Source organism: Pleurodeles waltl, chromosome 1_2 (assembly GCF_031143425.1).
Source record: "Pleurodeles waltl isolate 20211129_DDA chromosome 1_2, aPleWal1.hap1.20221129, whole genome shotgun sequence".
Taxonomy (NCBI): Eukaryota; Metazoa; Chordata; class Amphibia; order Caudata; family Salamandridae; genus Pleurodeles; species Pleurodeles waltl.
This window is the reverse complement of record NC_090437.1, coordinates 1,133,597,711-1,133,613,405: the sequence shown is the minus strand read 5'-3', so window position 1 is coordinate 1,133,613,405 and position 15,695 is coordinate 1,133,597,711. Positions and strand designations below refer to the sequence as shown.

Below are 15,695 nucleotides of genomic sequence, written 5' to 3'. Positions count from 1 at the left end.
TTTTTTTACCATAAACCCTATGAGAACGTTTTATTGGCAACAATAAAGAACGACACCTGTGTGTGTGTGCTCGCTTGTGTATAGAACTCTGACCACCACCAGGAAACAGCAGGTAGGAATTTCCAGCTTCCATTTCCTCATTCTAAAGACGTCAAAGGGCGAGTTTAAGCTGGAGAACGGAAAACTATACTAATATACCTTTGCGTTATGACCCAGCAGTAAACAGCTTCTCGAGGCTGGAGGAAGAAGCAGATATTTAAGAAAAGGTAAGCACAAAACCAAAGGACTCGTATATGAGTACTTTTTTCCTTATTACGTGATTGCCGGGGCTTTCTTTTATGGTTAAAAATCTGATTTCAGAAATAAAAATAAAAAATAAAAATTCCATCAAAGCAATGTACTCGTTTAGTTTTCTTTCCCCTTTAAAAGCCTATCACAGAAGGTGGTCTGCGCCAGTTTTTCACTGAACAGATGTTTAGAAGCATGGGACACAAGTGGTGTATTTCCTTTTTCAAATTACAAACTAGGAATAAGCTTCTAAATTTACAAATCACCGATATAATTTTGCAAGAAAAGCGCTGTCTTGGATATCGGTCAAACACGAATTTTCTGGAAAACGTGAAGCCGCACCTCACTGTCAAATAATGGCTTGTTTTTAGCGTGTTTATGGGTACACCCGGGATGTCCGTGTAGAAGAGGTGCAGATTAGGGAGTGAGCGGGTCATCAGGTTCACAGAACCGCCCAGGTTTTGTATTTTTAGATTACGAGGACATTTCTTCTGCAAATACCTGTGTTTCATAGGAGACCTTCCCAGGTCACCTAAAAGGAGTAGAATAGGTGCATGCTCTTGATGAACAATCATTTTTTATGTGTACATATTCTGAAGTACAAGATAACCTAATACGTGAGTGACAAATGCACGAAAAACGTATATTACAGAAAAGCTCGCCGTTTGCAAGAAATACCTCAACACAATACCCACATATGTTGTCACGCATTTAGGGGCAGATTTATGGAAAGTGGTGCGTCACCTAGTGCAGTGCAACCTTTCCTCCACCCGTTAGCTCCCACGAACACCACCATGCAGTAGTTAGGGTGAGTAGCGTCATAATTTTTGATGCTTGACCGGCCCTTTACAGGATTGGCATAAAAAATTATGACGCTAACCCCGCAAAGCACCGAGAGGCCCATTGTAATCAATGGGAGCCTCTTTTTAACGCCTGCTCTTAGCAGGTGTTAAAAAATACCGATAAAAATAGCGCAAAAGAATCTCATAGATTCCTTTGTGCTATTTTCACGGGCCCCCATAGAGCAGGAACACCTTCCTTGCATACATTATGCCTGTCGCAGGCATAGGGGGCAGATTTATGAAATGTGGCGTTACAGCACCACTTTTCTTGCGCCCCTCAGTGCCCCCTAAAGCCACCATGTGTGCGCCATATTTAATAAACGGCGCACTATGGCAGTAGTTTGGGTGACTGGCATCATGATTTTTGATGCTTGTCCGGTGCTTTGCAGGATTAGAATAAACAATTATGATGCTAATCCTACAAAGCACCCAGAGACCCATTGTAATAAACGGAAACCTCTTTTTAACGCCTGCACTTAGCAGGTTTTAAAAAATGCAGATAAAAACAAATCTCATAGATTCCTTTGCTCCAATTTTATGCCCCCCAGAGCTGGAATGCCCCCCCTTGCATACATTATGCCTGGCACAAGCATAATGTGGCGCAAGGGATTACAAAGTGGCGCAATGCGAGTACTGTGCCACTTTGTTAATATGGCGCAGCATTTTTGCCCTCCCAACACCACATTAGCGTAAAAAAATTCCATTAATGTGGTGCTGTAATGGCACAAGCCCTCCATAAATCTGGGCCATACCATGGCGCAAGGGGTTAGAGAGTGGCACAATGCAAGCAAGCATTGCGCCACTTTGTAATTATGGCGAAGCGTTTTTCCCCTTCCAATGCCACGTTAACTGTAAAAAAATGAACCTAATGTGGCTTTGGAATGGCGCAAGACCAGCATAAATCTGGTCCTTATCTTTTTAATTTCAAAAAGTCTAAAAGGTCAGGAAATGTAGCACTGTGTATCATTTTCCACAGCTGGATATGTGTGTCATGTGATCAAGCGATATGGATTCAGCACGTTATGTTAGGTGATGTCATCTGAAATTACTAATGTAATTGATGCCAGCGATGTGTCATTGGCTAGTATGCGCAGCATCATACTTTGTGGTGTCTTTTTCTATTGTATGGTGTTCTTGCATGGTGTCATGGGTAGTTGTATGATACATGATGTGTTATGTTTTGTTCTGTTTTGCTGTGAGTTTCAATTAGGAATAATCACACCTTGGTTAAACATCTGCTACACTGCGACCACTGACTGTATTTGTTATGTGCTCTTAGGTCGTGTGGTTCACACCATGTGGTGCAATGCATTGGTTTATGTTTTGGTTTATTTTGTTTAGTGTAGTTGATTACTTCATGCTGTTGTCTATTGCGCAGTGCTATATCCTTTTATGATGCGCCATGTATAGCAGTGTTTTGCATTGCATCTGTAGGCTCAGCAGATGAAAAAATTATTCTTTGAATACATTATTGTGAATAACTATGGACATTTTGACACCATATTGGAATTTGATCAAAAAATTGTTGAACATATCTGTATTTTCGTACTCACTGATGACAAAGTAAACAATGGCATGAATTACTTTTGTAAAATATGATGATTGTGAAAAAGTATCATTTTGAGTGTGTGTGTGTGTATATATATATATATATATATATATATATATATATATATATATATATATATATCCAAAGATTCCCTTCCAATCCACATTCATGAAAAAGACGCCGGCACTCCAGGCTTACTGCACAACGTTCATTTTATTCCGTACTAGTCATACGAACTGAAAAAACCACTAAGGCTCTGGGTAACGCGTTTCAAAGAGGTCGGTCTTCTTCATAGCCCACCTTGTTACAAATGAAAAAATACAAGCTGCACATCCCCCTCAATGTTATATCCTGTTTCCCAATAGACATAGAAAAAATCCTATAATTAAAAAATCCAAAAATCTAAATTAAAGCATTTTCTCTCCTCCATTCTTAATTCATTTTTCCAACATAATTTATCTCTCAATAAACCCACTACTTCATCAATTTACTAAATATATATATACAGTATATATCATTCTCCATCCAATCATATTTACACCTTAAATACTCAATTTATTTTCTAATCTTTTTCATCTTCATAATACTCACAAACCTTATTCCTCATTGTAATACATTTATCAACTACTTCCAAAGTTCCAAAAATAATAACGAAAATCATTACAATTTGATATGATGGTGTCAGCTATATAATTTATCCAGCGCCTGGTCATCGTACATATCCTATTAGCCCACATGTACATACAATTCTTCATCCTGGTTCAACCCCCACGGGGCTCTGCTGTTAAGTCTGATAATATATTCCGATTCCATTTTCCTCAAAATCCGTTCTCTGTCTCCTCCTCGTGGGGACAGCACAGCCCTGTCAATTCCAAAGAATAACATATCATCAACTTTCCCATCATGAATTTGTCTGCAGTGTCGTGCTATAGGATAATTGGCATCATTATTCTTGATCACCCGCCAGTGTTCCAATATCCGTTTTTTTACAGGAAACATTGTGCTACCCACATACCAAAGATCACATGGACATTTTATGATATAAACAGTGTAATCTGAATTGCAATTTATAAACTTGTCACTTTTTTTCTCTTCCCCAGTAGGCAACGTATACGTTTTACAATTTTTACTGTATTTGCATGCCTTACATCTCATACATTTATAAAAGCTTGTCTGTTTCATAAATTCCAGATTCTTATTTTTATTTTTATTTGCATAGCTATGTACCAGAATATACCGTAAAGATCTACTCTTCCTATACGTAATCCTTGGATAAGTGCCCATTATCGAACCTATAACTTTGTCCGTTTTAATTAGATGCCAATATTGTTTTAAAATGTTCATCACTGCTTTAGAACCAGCATTAAAAGTAGTTATACATCTTATCACCTTCTCATCATTCTCTCGCTTTCTTGGAATCAGGATGCTTTCTCGATTAATGTTTGCTACTTTCCTACAAGCGTCCCTAATAACTTTACCGGGATAGTCTCTAGCTCTAAACATAGCAATCATGTCACTTTGTTCTTCCTCAAATCTGCTATCCGTACTACAATTCCTTCTTGCTCTTAACATTTCCCCATAGGGTATGCTCCATTTAAGTCTAGAGGGATGGGCACTCCTACGTGTAAAATGCTGTTACCTGCAGTGCTCTTCCTGTATAAACTTGTCTGAACTTTGTCTCCCTCTATTAAAACTAAAACATCCAAAAACTCCATCATCTGTCTGTCCATTTTGTACGTTAATTTCAAATTAAACTCATTCCTCTGTAACCACTCTACAAAATCCAGTAAGACGTCACCCGGCCCACTTGTTCAACTAAAGCCCCCGGGTGAGCCAGGTCCCGGGAGCATTTCAATTTTGAATGTGGGGTGTCCCCCCCACAGCCCTAGGGACCCATTCTCCCCAGGGAAAACCTAAATCCAATGCGGGAGCCGCCTGGCCCCCGACATCCTCGGGGACCTCCTCAGAGATTTATAGGAAATGGAAGCAGGGGCTAGCTTAAATCCAATGCGGGAGGGGGTGAGCCAGGACCCGGGAGCATTTAGATTTTGAATGGGGGCTGCACCCCCTCTGCAGTCCCAGGAACTGCCACTTTCCTGGGGCCAAGTTTAAATACAATGCGAAGGGCTGCTGGGCCCCTCGCAACCTCTGATAACGCCACCTCCTCAGGGCAAATATGTAGTTCCATGTGGGGGGATCACATGCCCCCCCAGCAGCCCTGTGAGCCACCACCTCCCCAGTACTAAAATACAATAATGGGGGGTCAGCTGCAGAACCCCAGCCCCGTGGACCACCACCTCCCCAGGGCAAAGGTTGTTGGAGTGGCGGCCACATGGGCCCCATCAAGGAACCAATGATGGCCCTCGGGACTGCCACCCCCCCTTGGCCGCCTTCTGCTATGTCCCAGGGTGTCCATCTCCAGGACATAGCTGTTGGCTTTTGGTTGGTGGGAGCTGACAACTCCCACCAAGCGAAAGCAAACAAAGTCTGCTTTCTGACAGCGGATGCTGTCAAAAGGCTCCTGCTGGCAGAAAGCAGAATTTTCATCTGTTTTCCTGCATGCAAATATGCGTGCAGGGAAACAGATGAAAACATTGCTCCCACAGGCAGGGAGCTGCTACTTAAAGCAGCTCCCTGATTGTGAGAACAATCCCGGTTCCTGCAGGAGGTGGGGAGCCAGCTAAGACCGCAGGGCCTTGATACTCCCCCTACTGTCCTATCACTCTCTCTCTCTCTTCCTTCACATAATGGGATGGAAGAGAGAGAAAGAAATTGTTATTGCAATGGTCTCTCTATACAATGACTTCAAAGAGTAAGACTAGCAAGATGTTTGGTACGAATGTTATAGTTACGTTTGGATGCAGAGCCGTACAGAGTCACTTCTGGCCTAATCGTCACAGTCTTGTGTTGTCACTCAGTAGGCTGAAGGTTCAAATCCTAGTATCACTTGGCAGTGTGTTTGTTTGACTGTTACACCTTCCCAGTGATGGAACATTCACGTTTCTTTCCAGTCACATTTGTGGGTTCACTGTCATAGGTATGTCTGGAAGCATCACAGTAAGGAGTCACCTATGGCCCAAAGGTTAAGGTCACAAACCCTTGCACTGAAAGTTGAGGGTTCTACTCTAGATGTGTCTGTGGTCATTTTCCGTCTTTAATTGCTTTTAAACTTCAAAAGTCTAAGGTTCATACTGACATGCGATCTCACACTTTTTAACTGACAAATACATTTTTCTTTTTAATTTGTCCAGAAATATCGAATTCTAATTATATCATTCATCAAAGCCTAAAGAACGCTCCATCTAACTCCCTTTCACTCTTTCTCTCTCTCTCAATTTCAGTTTTTCAATTTTTCTCCCACTCACACAGCCATTCAGACCCTTACACACCCACTCACAGACCCACTCAGACCCTCCTGCACCCACTCATAGCCCCACTCAGACCCTCACACACCCACTCACAGACCAGCTGAAACCTTCCTCACACACCCACTCACAGACTCACACAGACACTGACACACCCACTCACAGACCCACTGACACTGAAACACCCACTCTCACACCCAGCCACTCTTACAGCAACTCTTACACCCAGATACATCCTCTTACACTTATTCTCACACTCAGAGAGACAGGCCATTACCAAGTCAATGTGCATGGCCAAAGGCTGTGTGCAACATGGGGTTGGGTGGTTAGGTTGGCCACAGGATTTGGACGCAGGTCAAAACAACTGTGCAGTTTTGGAGAAAGAGATCTGGCAATGGGGACATAATTAGCAGGGACCCAGTGCACTTACAGTCAAAGCCACATCAGAAACCAGGCAAAAAGTGGGGGCTAACCATGTCAAAAAAGGCGCTTTCCTACAGGAACAAAATCACATTGCAACAATGCAGCACAAACAGCAGTGCAAAAAAACAACAGAACATGTAACCAGCACACTAAAATGCATAACACAACGGTGAAAGGTGTTTAGAGAGAGCACCATCTTATATTTGACTTTGGCAATGAACCGGTTATATTTGAGAGTGAATGTATAACCTGTTTCACTTTCTGCATCCTATTCATGGTATTAGAAAAGGTGAGACTAGAACTCACCTTCGCAACTCTCAGGAAACTTCAACCTCAGGCCCTATAGCTACACATAAACTGAGGGGAAGGGAGTAGCTCCCGACCCTAGTTGACGGCCATGTTGCACCCTTCCACCACCTGCCGAAGACCTGGGTGTAAGGAAAAAGTGTAGTTAAGCAGATAGTTGCTCCTACTGAATCTCAAGTAAGAACCAAGAATTCTCCTAGACGTTAAAAACCCTAGACGTGCGGTATGAAGCAAGATGTAAAAATGTAAAAATAACTTTTCAGTATTGCAATCGTTATTTAAACAAATACTATTATTGTTACCATTACAGCTACATGTGCGCCAAACCTATGACATAAGGTATACTTGTTATGATGTCATATTTGGGTAAATTGTTTTTTTCATTGTTAGTCAATGTGCTAAAAATATTTCCCTTCATTCACAGAAGCAGCTAAGAAATGACAGCGGTGTAGTCGCAAAAACTTAATATCTGTGTCTGCACACTTGAAGAATATCTGCTTGGGCCCTTAGACCTTTCTTAATAAGAGCGAAAGAAGTGTAGGATTTATCAACTGGTGTTGTGAAATCGATATGGTCAAGGCAATAAGAAAGGATTTGCTTTGAAAGTATTGCCTGCTTGAAAAAATCCCCGGAAATTACCGCAGTGGATTGGATCGACCCATGAAAAGCATTTAGCATCATGAAAAGCTCATGCAAATTCCCCTATAAGGGAAAATCCCGTGCTGATATTATTTAAAGTAAATCCTTGTTTTCCATTCACTATCGCATTGCATGCCGAAAATGATTTGCTCAATGGTGGTAAAGAGAAAAAGAATAACAAGACAAGGAATGTGGCACCTGTTATTTATTTTCACTAAAATGAGTGGGCTGTAAAGTTCTGTTTTACAAAACTTTAGTCTAGATTATGAGTGCCTTGAATAATCCCGACACCTTGCAAACAGTGTCGAATTTTTGAGTAAGTGGGTAAAAGCAGACAGATTTTACACCTGACACATATTGACAGGTCAGACATACCTAAATCTACGGAGTGAAAAAGGCCTGGTAAATGAGACATGCAGATTTTGGTGCGGTAAGCACCTAAACCTGCATGTTACCTGTCACATCAGAATTCAGAATGTTTTACTTCCACTTGGAGTTTAAACTCTGGGTGAAAGCCCAGGCCAAAACGATGAATTACTTGGGGAATCCCCCTGTAATGTCTCGTTTTTTAGCTCATAATAGGCTGGATTTTCCCCATCCCCTGAGTTACCTGTACCACCTGGTAAAGGTAACTCTAAGGATGAGGAAATCTTAGACTTTTTCTTGGGCCGCGTGTAATGAGGGCTTTAATCACTCCTTTTTTGGGCCCAACTCGCCAAGCATTGTCTGTGAGCAGTTGTGTTTTACTCTGGACTAAGCTATGACACAACTACTCACGAAATAATCTTAGTAAATCTGGCTTTTTTAGTTTAATTTAGGCAGTCCCGTTTTTCTTATAGTTTTTGATTTGTTTGGTTTGTTGCTTTGTTTCCAACTCTCTCCTAAATATGATTGTTTTCATTCAGTGTCAGTGTGTATTTGGAATGGGAGGTGTTGGACCTGACCCTCATTGTAGGGTCATCCCCCGACTTTTTACCTATTCTTTCACTTTTTGCTGAATTCGTTTTTGTTGGCTTTAGGACTCTGGACACATTACCACTGCTAACCAGAGGAAATGTTCATGTGCTCTATACTTAAATTATGGTAACCTTGGCTTATCCATGGTAAGCCGTGCTATATAAATTTACACACACAATTGGCATATTTAGTTTTCTTATAAGTCTCTAGTAAAGTGCACTACATGTACACAGGGCCTGCATATTAAATGCTACTTGTGGACCTGCAGCACTGATTGTGCCATTGTTCCCATGGGGAGCAGGATCAAAACTGATTTGCATATGGCTGGGTCCAAACTGGAATGGCGTGGCAAGCAAAATAAACAATGGATTTAGGTACAGATCTGTGATTATGGGTAAATATTTGACATCGTTCAGCGTTCCATCCATCATCTGTTCTTTTTTGCAATTATCTCCCACTGCAAAGGTACAACTGGATATAAGTATTGTACTTCAAACCCCACCAAATTAATACACTTCTGGGTCTGAGGACATTTGGCCATGAAGAAGGGCTGCTGTGCTGCCTGGAGGGACTGCCACTCTTCTGAACTGCTTTGCTGTGTTGGTCTGCTGCCTCTTGCATAGAAGTGAGAAGGACTGGACTTACCTCTCTATATCCTCTAAGAAACTAAGTGACTCCAAGGACTTGCTGGCTTGCCTCCTGTTCTGAAGTCTCAGGGCCATCAAAGACTTTCTTCCATCCTGCTTCAGCTGTCAACTGTGAGTCCTGCCCTGCCAAGAGGTGCCAATGCAGTCCTGTGCATTCGAAGTGGACTTTGCAGCTGTTTGTCTACAAAAAGTGACGCATTGGAACCGCCACATCCTCCTTCAATACCAATGCATCTCATTTTTCTACTCTAACTGATTGGCAGTTTTAATTTTTAAATTCTCCCTGTTTGGCATTTTTTATTTTCTATAAATCATGTTTCTGATTGGAGGTCCCACAACTGCACCTGGCCTGCACCTGCAAACCTGAATTTGAGCTGACCAAGCTGGAGAAATATAGAGTGACCCAGCTCAAGGATTTTTGCAAGGCATTTGGGGATTCTTCCAAAGGCTTCATCAAGAAGGTGGAGCTGCAAAAGGTGTTGAGGGTCTGGATAGAAGCTAGGGATGCAGCATATGAGACCTCTGAGGAGGATGATGTGGAGAAGGAGGATTATGAGGCGCTGGGCCAGGATTCAGTGGAGAATCTGGAACTGTCTATGGGCCAGGAGGAGGATACCCTGCAAAGAGCAGTGATTCCTCTCAGGCCAGGGAGCAGCATTTCAACTAGAAGTCTGACAGCGAGGACCTGGCAGACAGGAGGGAGGAGAGGAAGTTAAAGCTGGAGCTGGTAAGCTCCAGTTGGCCACTGAGAAAAATAAAATTATATTTGCTCAGGAGTTGAGCCTCAGAGAGTTGGAGATTGAGGCCAGAGAGTGCCCTTTGGCAGGAAGGTCCATATAACCATGGTTCTGGTGTCTGAATTTGTGGTGGGAGACTACATAGAGAGATGGTTTGAATCCTACAAGATTGCTCTGTAGATGCACAAGGTCTCTGAGGATAATTGTGGAGCTAGTCTGTGGAGGCACATTTCTAGTGAAGAGAGGGACACTCTACTCGCACTAAACGGGAGAGACAGGATGAGATATCCTCCATGAAGGAGACCCTAATCAGGAAATTTGGTCTGACCCCAAAAAAGTACAAGTAGAAGTTCAGGGGAAGTCAGAGGCTATTCAAACAGACCTGGATGGATTGTGTGGATTCCTTTTGCAAGGCACTAGATGGTTGGATGAAGGGCAGTGAGATAAAGGATTACCAGGGGCTGTATTATTTGCTTGCAAAAGGGCACATGTTCAGTCTTTGTTATCCAGATCTGCACCAACACCTGATTGATGGTAAGCTTTCCGACCCCAAGGAGCATGCTAAGAAAGGGGACCGCTGGGTCAGCATCACGATCCACAAGAAAGTACCTGGGAGTGATCCTATGAAGGGTGATTCAGGATCCCCCCAGCAAAATGAGGGGGAGGTCAAAGGAGACACAGACAAGTTCCAATGTAAGTGGGAGGAAAGGGTTCCCATGCCCCTTCTGAAAAACAAGGAGAAGGTTCCGGTGGACAGTGGCCCAGAGCCCCCTATTTTCAACACCCCTGCTTTGATAGTTCTCAGCTGCGTCACAAGCTGGGGGACTATTTCTGTCTTAAGAAACCACCCATTGGTGAGACCTCTGCAGGGGGGTCCAATGTGGCCTTAGGGGTAAATAGTCCTAGGGGAATATCATAAATCATATGGTGATCTCCCTTAGTTGGGAGGTGAACTTTTAGGGTGAGTTGGTAATCCTTGAGTTTGGGAGTTACCACTTCCATAAGGTGACAGTAAATGGGGTCCCAGTAACTGCTCTGGATACCAGAGCTAGCCAGACCATGGTAGTGGAAAGGTTAGTTTCCCGACAGCAATACACTAGCCAGGTGTTGAAGGTGACACTAGCCCATGGGCAGGACTTGTTCCACTCTACGGCCCTGGTATCCTAGTTTGTGGTGGGGAGGTAACCCCGAGAAGGGTCATAGTTAGTCCCTAGATGCCTACAGACTGCCTTCTGGGGAATGAGTTATCTCCCTGTGTCAGGGGAACTGGGAGGGGTGGCTACCACAGGTGCCCAGCAGTCCAGTTTTCTGGGGGTACTACTTCCAAGTGGAGGGTACAGGACCCCAGACGGAGGAGCAGGGTGAGGGAGAGCCCGGCCATGTGTCCTGTTCAGCCTCAGGGTACAGACTCTAGGCTGGGTGGCCAATTTCAAGATGCCACCCCTGAACTGGAGGGAAGTAGAGTGGAAAAAGGGTGTAAGGCATCTCGGGTAGGTTGCCCCTCCACTCTGAGAAAACACAGAGGTGAGAGACTTATGGATGGCCTGGGGCCTGGTTGTTGACACTGGCATCTCTCAGTGGACTTCATTGGTTGTTGTCCTTGTGGACAGAGTTTTCCCTAGGTTTGGGATAGAAGTTAGACCCAAAGGGTGGAATGTGCCACATCAAGTTGTTGGTCATAGTGGTACTGTTTGCCTACTGGGATGAATCTGTGAGCCAGTTAAAGTTAGGTGCTGCACAGATGGGGTCTACAGCTGAGGAAAAGGGTTCCCCATTGGGCACTTCATTGGGTCAGGAGAGTATAGACAGAGGGATCATATTGAATTCAGAAAGGCATAGAACTGACAAGGGTCAATGCAGTAGTGGCCATTGTCTATGTTCATGTTCATTCTAAGTAGGGAAGCCCATCAAGGTATTGATTAGTCTACCCTAGTTTTAGGCTGGAGGGGGGGTTGTGTTGGACCTGGCCCTCTCTGCAATGCCATCCCCAGACTTTTGGGATTTGCTGAATTAATTTTTGTTGGCTTTAGGACTCTGGGCACTTTACCACTGCTAACCAGTGCTAAAGTGCATGTGCTCTCTACTTAAAATATGGTAACATTGGCTTATTTATAATTGACATATTTAATTTCCTTATAAGTCACTAGTAACATACACTACATGTGCCCAGGGCCTGTGCGCTACATGTTACTAGTGGGCCTACTGCACTGATTGTGCCCTTTAAGCATACCTCAGGCCTGCCACTGCAGAACCTTTGTGTGCAGCTTTAAGCAGCCATTTCAACCTAGCAAGTCAACCCACTTGCCAGGCCTAAACCTTCCTTTTTAATGTATATATCACCCCTAAGTTAGGCCCTAGATAGCCCCAAGAACACGGTGCAGTGTATTTAAAAAGGTGGACATGTACTTTTAAGTTTCACATGCCCTGGTAGTGAAATACTCTTAAATTAGTTTTTTGTTTTTTTACTACTGCAGGGTCTATCTCTCCCATAGCTTAACATTGGGGTTACCTTGTTACAGTTTATAAGTGTATTTCCCAATTGGGAAAAGAAAGAAATTTGGAGTTTGGTGTCTCTTGACTCACAATTTAAAATCACAACTTATGGCAAAGTCTGATTTAAATTGTAAGTCTGAAAATGCCACTTTTAGAAAGTTGACATTTTCTTACTTTAACCATACAGTGCCTCTGCGTGTCTATGAATACACGTCTTGGGTTAGTGACAGGTGGGGTTTAGGAATTCCTTCTTGACAGTCACACACAAAGGAGCTGGGGTAAGACACTCCTATCCTGATGGTCCATCACCAGGCTGATGGACTTTCCTGCTCTAGATTGTGAGGGAGGAGCTGACACCTGAATAGAGCTGTGCCTGTCCCCACACAAAGAGCTGCATACACCCTGTAGAGTGTCTGGAGCCAGGGAAGGAAGGGCAGGGACCTCGTGTACTTTAGAGTCCGCTCTTTGAATTCTCCCCCACTTCAGAGGCACAGCAGGGTACAGGTACTGGACCCAAAACCCAACCACATCAATACACTTCTGGTTCACAGGACATTCTGCCAGGCAGAAGGACTACTGTGCTGCCAGGAGGGACTGCCACTCTGCTGAACTGTTTTTTGCTGTGTTGGCCTGCTGCCTCTTGTGTAGGAGTGAGAAGGACTGGACTGTTCCTCCAAGAACATAAGTGACTTCTAGCGCTTGCTTTCTTGCGTCCTGTTCTGAAGTCTCAGGGCTATCAGAGACTTCTTTCCATCCTTCTTCAGCTGCTGGACTCTGTCACCTGTGAGTCCTGCCCTGCCAAGAGGTGACAATCCAGTCCTGGGCCTTAGAAGTGGAATTTGCAGCTGTTCTTTTCCAAAAATCAGCATGAACAGCCATATCCTTCCTTGACTCCGACGCATCGCCACTGGTGAGGTCTCTGCATCGATGACTGAACGGCTCAGGATTGATACATCACCACGAGCCTCAGCACTTTGCCTTCGCTTCGCCGGCTGTGTGGCTCGACGACGCATCACCTTCATCGCAAAGTGTTTGATGCTGCACCTCAAGGACATCACTTCAAAGAGTGTGCAGCTCACCGACAACACATCTCCCAGACCGCACATATTAGAACCAATGCATCGCCTCCTCAACATCAAAGTGACCCTCCATCCGAGGTACTTTTTCAGTGGGCCCTGTGTGGGACCTGTAGTCAGCTTGCCCTCCATCGTGGCTGGCCTCAAGTTTGGATTTACCCCGGTCCAGCTCGTCCTCAAGTAACTTTTAAGCGCTATAAATTTCCAAGCACTCTATTGCAGATTATTTTCAAAAAAATGCATCTCTTGAGTGCTCCTTATTGGATTATTGTTGTCTTCTTCTTGTTTTACTCATAAAAATATTCTTTAGTTGTCTAAACTGGTGCAGATTCATCTTGTGGTGTTTTCACTGTTACTGTAATTTAAAAGTTGCACAAGTACCTTACACATTGTTTCTTAAGTTAAGCCTGACTGCTCTGTGCCAAGCTACCAGAAGGTGACCACAGGTTAATTTGTGTTGTGTATCAGACTTGCTGTGACTAGGACTGTTGTCCCTACTTGGACAGGGTGCATTCCTCTGCCAATTAGGGACTCAATTTCTAACAGGAGGGATTATCATTTCAATAAGCTATAGGTTCAAGTGCACATTAGGCAGTTACAACATGCCACAGATAAAATACCAACTGGTTTCACTTTTGGGACCTATTGGCTTTGTCAATTGTTTTAGCCATGTAACACAGAATGCCAGATTCTGTGCTGCATGGCTAAATAATTTTAAAAAACTGGTGTTGAATCATCTGTGTTTTTCTTCTTTTTAGTTACTGATCCACGTTGCATCAGTTACTACGGGAAAAAGAAAATGTGTGAGAGTTTTTTTTTAAGCAGGTGGGTGAAGCAACATTGGGGCGGAAGCAACGCAGGTCATGGGTTGGGGGGGTGAAGCAACACAGGAGATGAGAGCCAGAAGTAACACAGGGACGAGGTTTGAAGGTGGAAGTAAAAGAGGGGCCTGGAAGGGGGGTACCAACAGGGGTCATGGGTAAAGGGATCAAATGAGCCAACTACAGCAAAGTGGTTCTGGCAGAGAGAAAACACAAAGGCAAGAAGGCAATGCAGGAGAATGGGGGAGAAGTCATGGACGAGAGAGAGGAAAATGGAGTGCAGTGGGAGAAGGGAGGGAAGCACACAAGGGAGATTATTGGAAAACACACGCACTCTTTAAGAGTGCTTAAACACAAAGAAAAATGCAGTGCTTGAAAAAGCAAGCAGTAGAAGGGCACATTATTGCACCCATGCTCCAAGGGAGGGCCAAACACAGTAAGAGGAAGAAAAGGCCGCACAGCTGATGAATAAGGCACTAGCAAATGACAGTGAAATTGAAGACAACCTATGGGAGGCAATGAAATGCCATATAAGCTAACAGCAACAGATATGCTGTCTAGTAGGAGAGCAGGAGAGACCTAAAAATGGACTGTCCTGTAGATGGAAGATATGTTATTTATTTGTAAATTTTAATTTTAAATCCTTCTTTAAGTACTGCCTTTTGAAATCGACATAGCCAGGTAAATGCATAACACATGAACCAGTAACTCGGTGTTCAGATTACATATATACAACATATTTACGTTTCAACAAATCAATTCCCAAAATGATATAATGTTCATGAGATCCAAATAATACATAAACCTTTAACAACTTTGAACTAGTAGGATACTTTTGAGATGAAACTGTCATAACAAGAAGGCAAATATTTCCAACTTCCATTCATTACGAGCCATTATGTCTTCACTATATCTTAGATTTTTGATTGTTGGCTTTATTAATATTTTCTCATCTTTAGGAGTAATTGAGTAATTTGTCCATGTATCCTCATACTTTACAATGAAACAATAATAAGTTCAGGACACAGATACAATTATTGGTGATACCTGACCTTGCTTAAAAACTAAAATCCCAAAACACAAGCTGCAAAAGTATTATATTAAGAATCTTTGAATTGTAAGAAATATAAAAAATAAAAAAATTATCCACCAGTATACTTTCACACCTACACTAAAATCGAACAGTAACAACGTTAGTGAAGTAACTTTCCTCAAATTAAGCAAATAACACAAGCATTACATTCCAAAATACTCAATTGAGTATTCAACCAGTCACTGTAAGCCATGCAAGAATAAGGTAAACGAGTAGCAAATTATGAGGTTTCTGCTAACAGTAGAGGTGTGACAACTATGTTCCCATACTTATTTTTAAACAGCTTCAACTCTTTATAGATAGAATGAGTTTTGGTGACTAAGGCCCATATTTATACTTTTTGATGCAAACCAGCGCTGGCGCTGCTTTGCGTAAAAAAAGTTACCGCCGGCTAACGCCATTCCTACGCACCATGCAGGCACCTTATTTAAGGAATTACGTTACCCGGCGCTGCGGACT

General features: G+C 43.0%; 1 protein-coding gene and 1 long non-coding RNA gene across 5 annotated transcripts in view; one reads left to right on the top strand and one right to left on the bottom strand.

Annotated features, from left to right (window-relative positions):
* Nucleotides 1–204: 204 nt before the first annotated feature.
* The window catches only part of LOC138248803 (uncharacterized), a 254,919-nt gene continuing 239,428 nt past the window's right edge, over nucleotides 205–15,695 (top strand). For all 3 annotated transcript variants that reach the window (XM_069202737.1, XM_069202746.1, XM_069202719.1), the window contains exon 1: nucleotides 205–266. The gene's annotated coding sequence lies outside the window, so the exon portion shown is untranslated. The remainder of the gene's footprint in view (nucleotides 267–15,695) is intronic.
* Nucleotides 2,896–15,695, bottom strand: part of LOC138248820 (uncharacterized) — a 47,342-nt gene continuing 34,542 nt past the window's right edge. Inside the window, exons 2-3 of one of the 2 annotated variants that reach the window (XR_011194645.1) lie at nucleotides 6,774–6,895; nucleotides 2,896–3,541 (exon numbers count right to left, since the gene is read on the bottom strand). This is a non-coding gene — a long non-coding RNA (uncharacterized lncRNA). The remainder of the gene's footprint in view (nucleotides 3,542–6,773; nucleotides 6,896–15,695) is intronic. The other variant, XR_011194646.1, reaches the window with a different exon arrangement.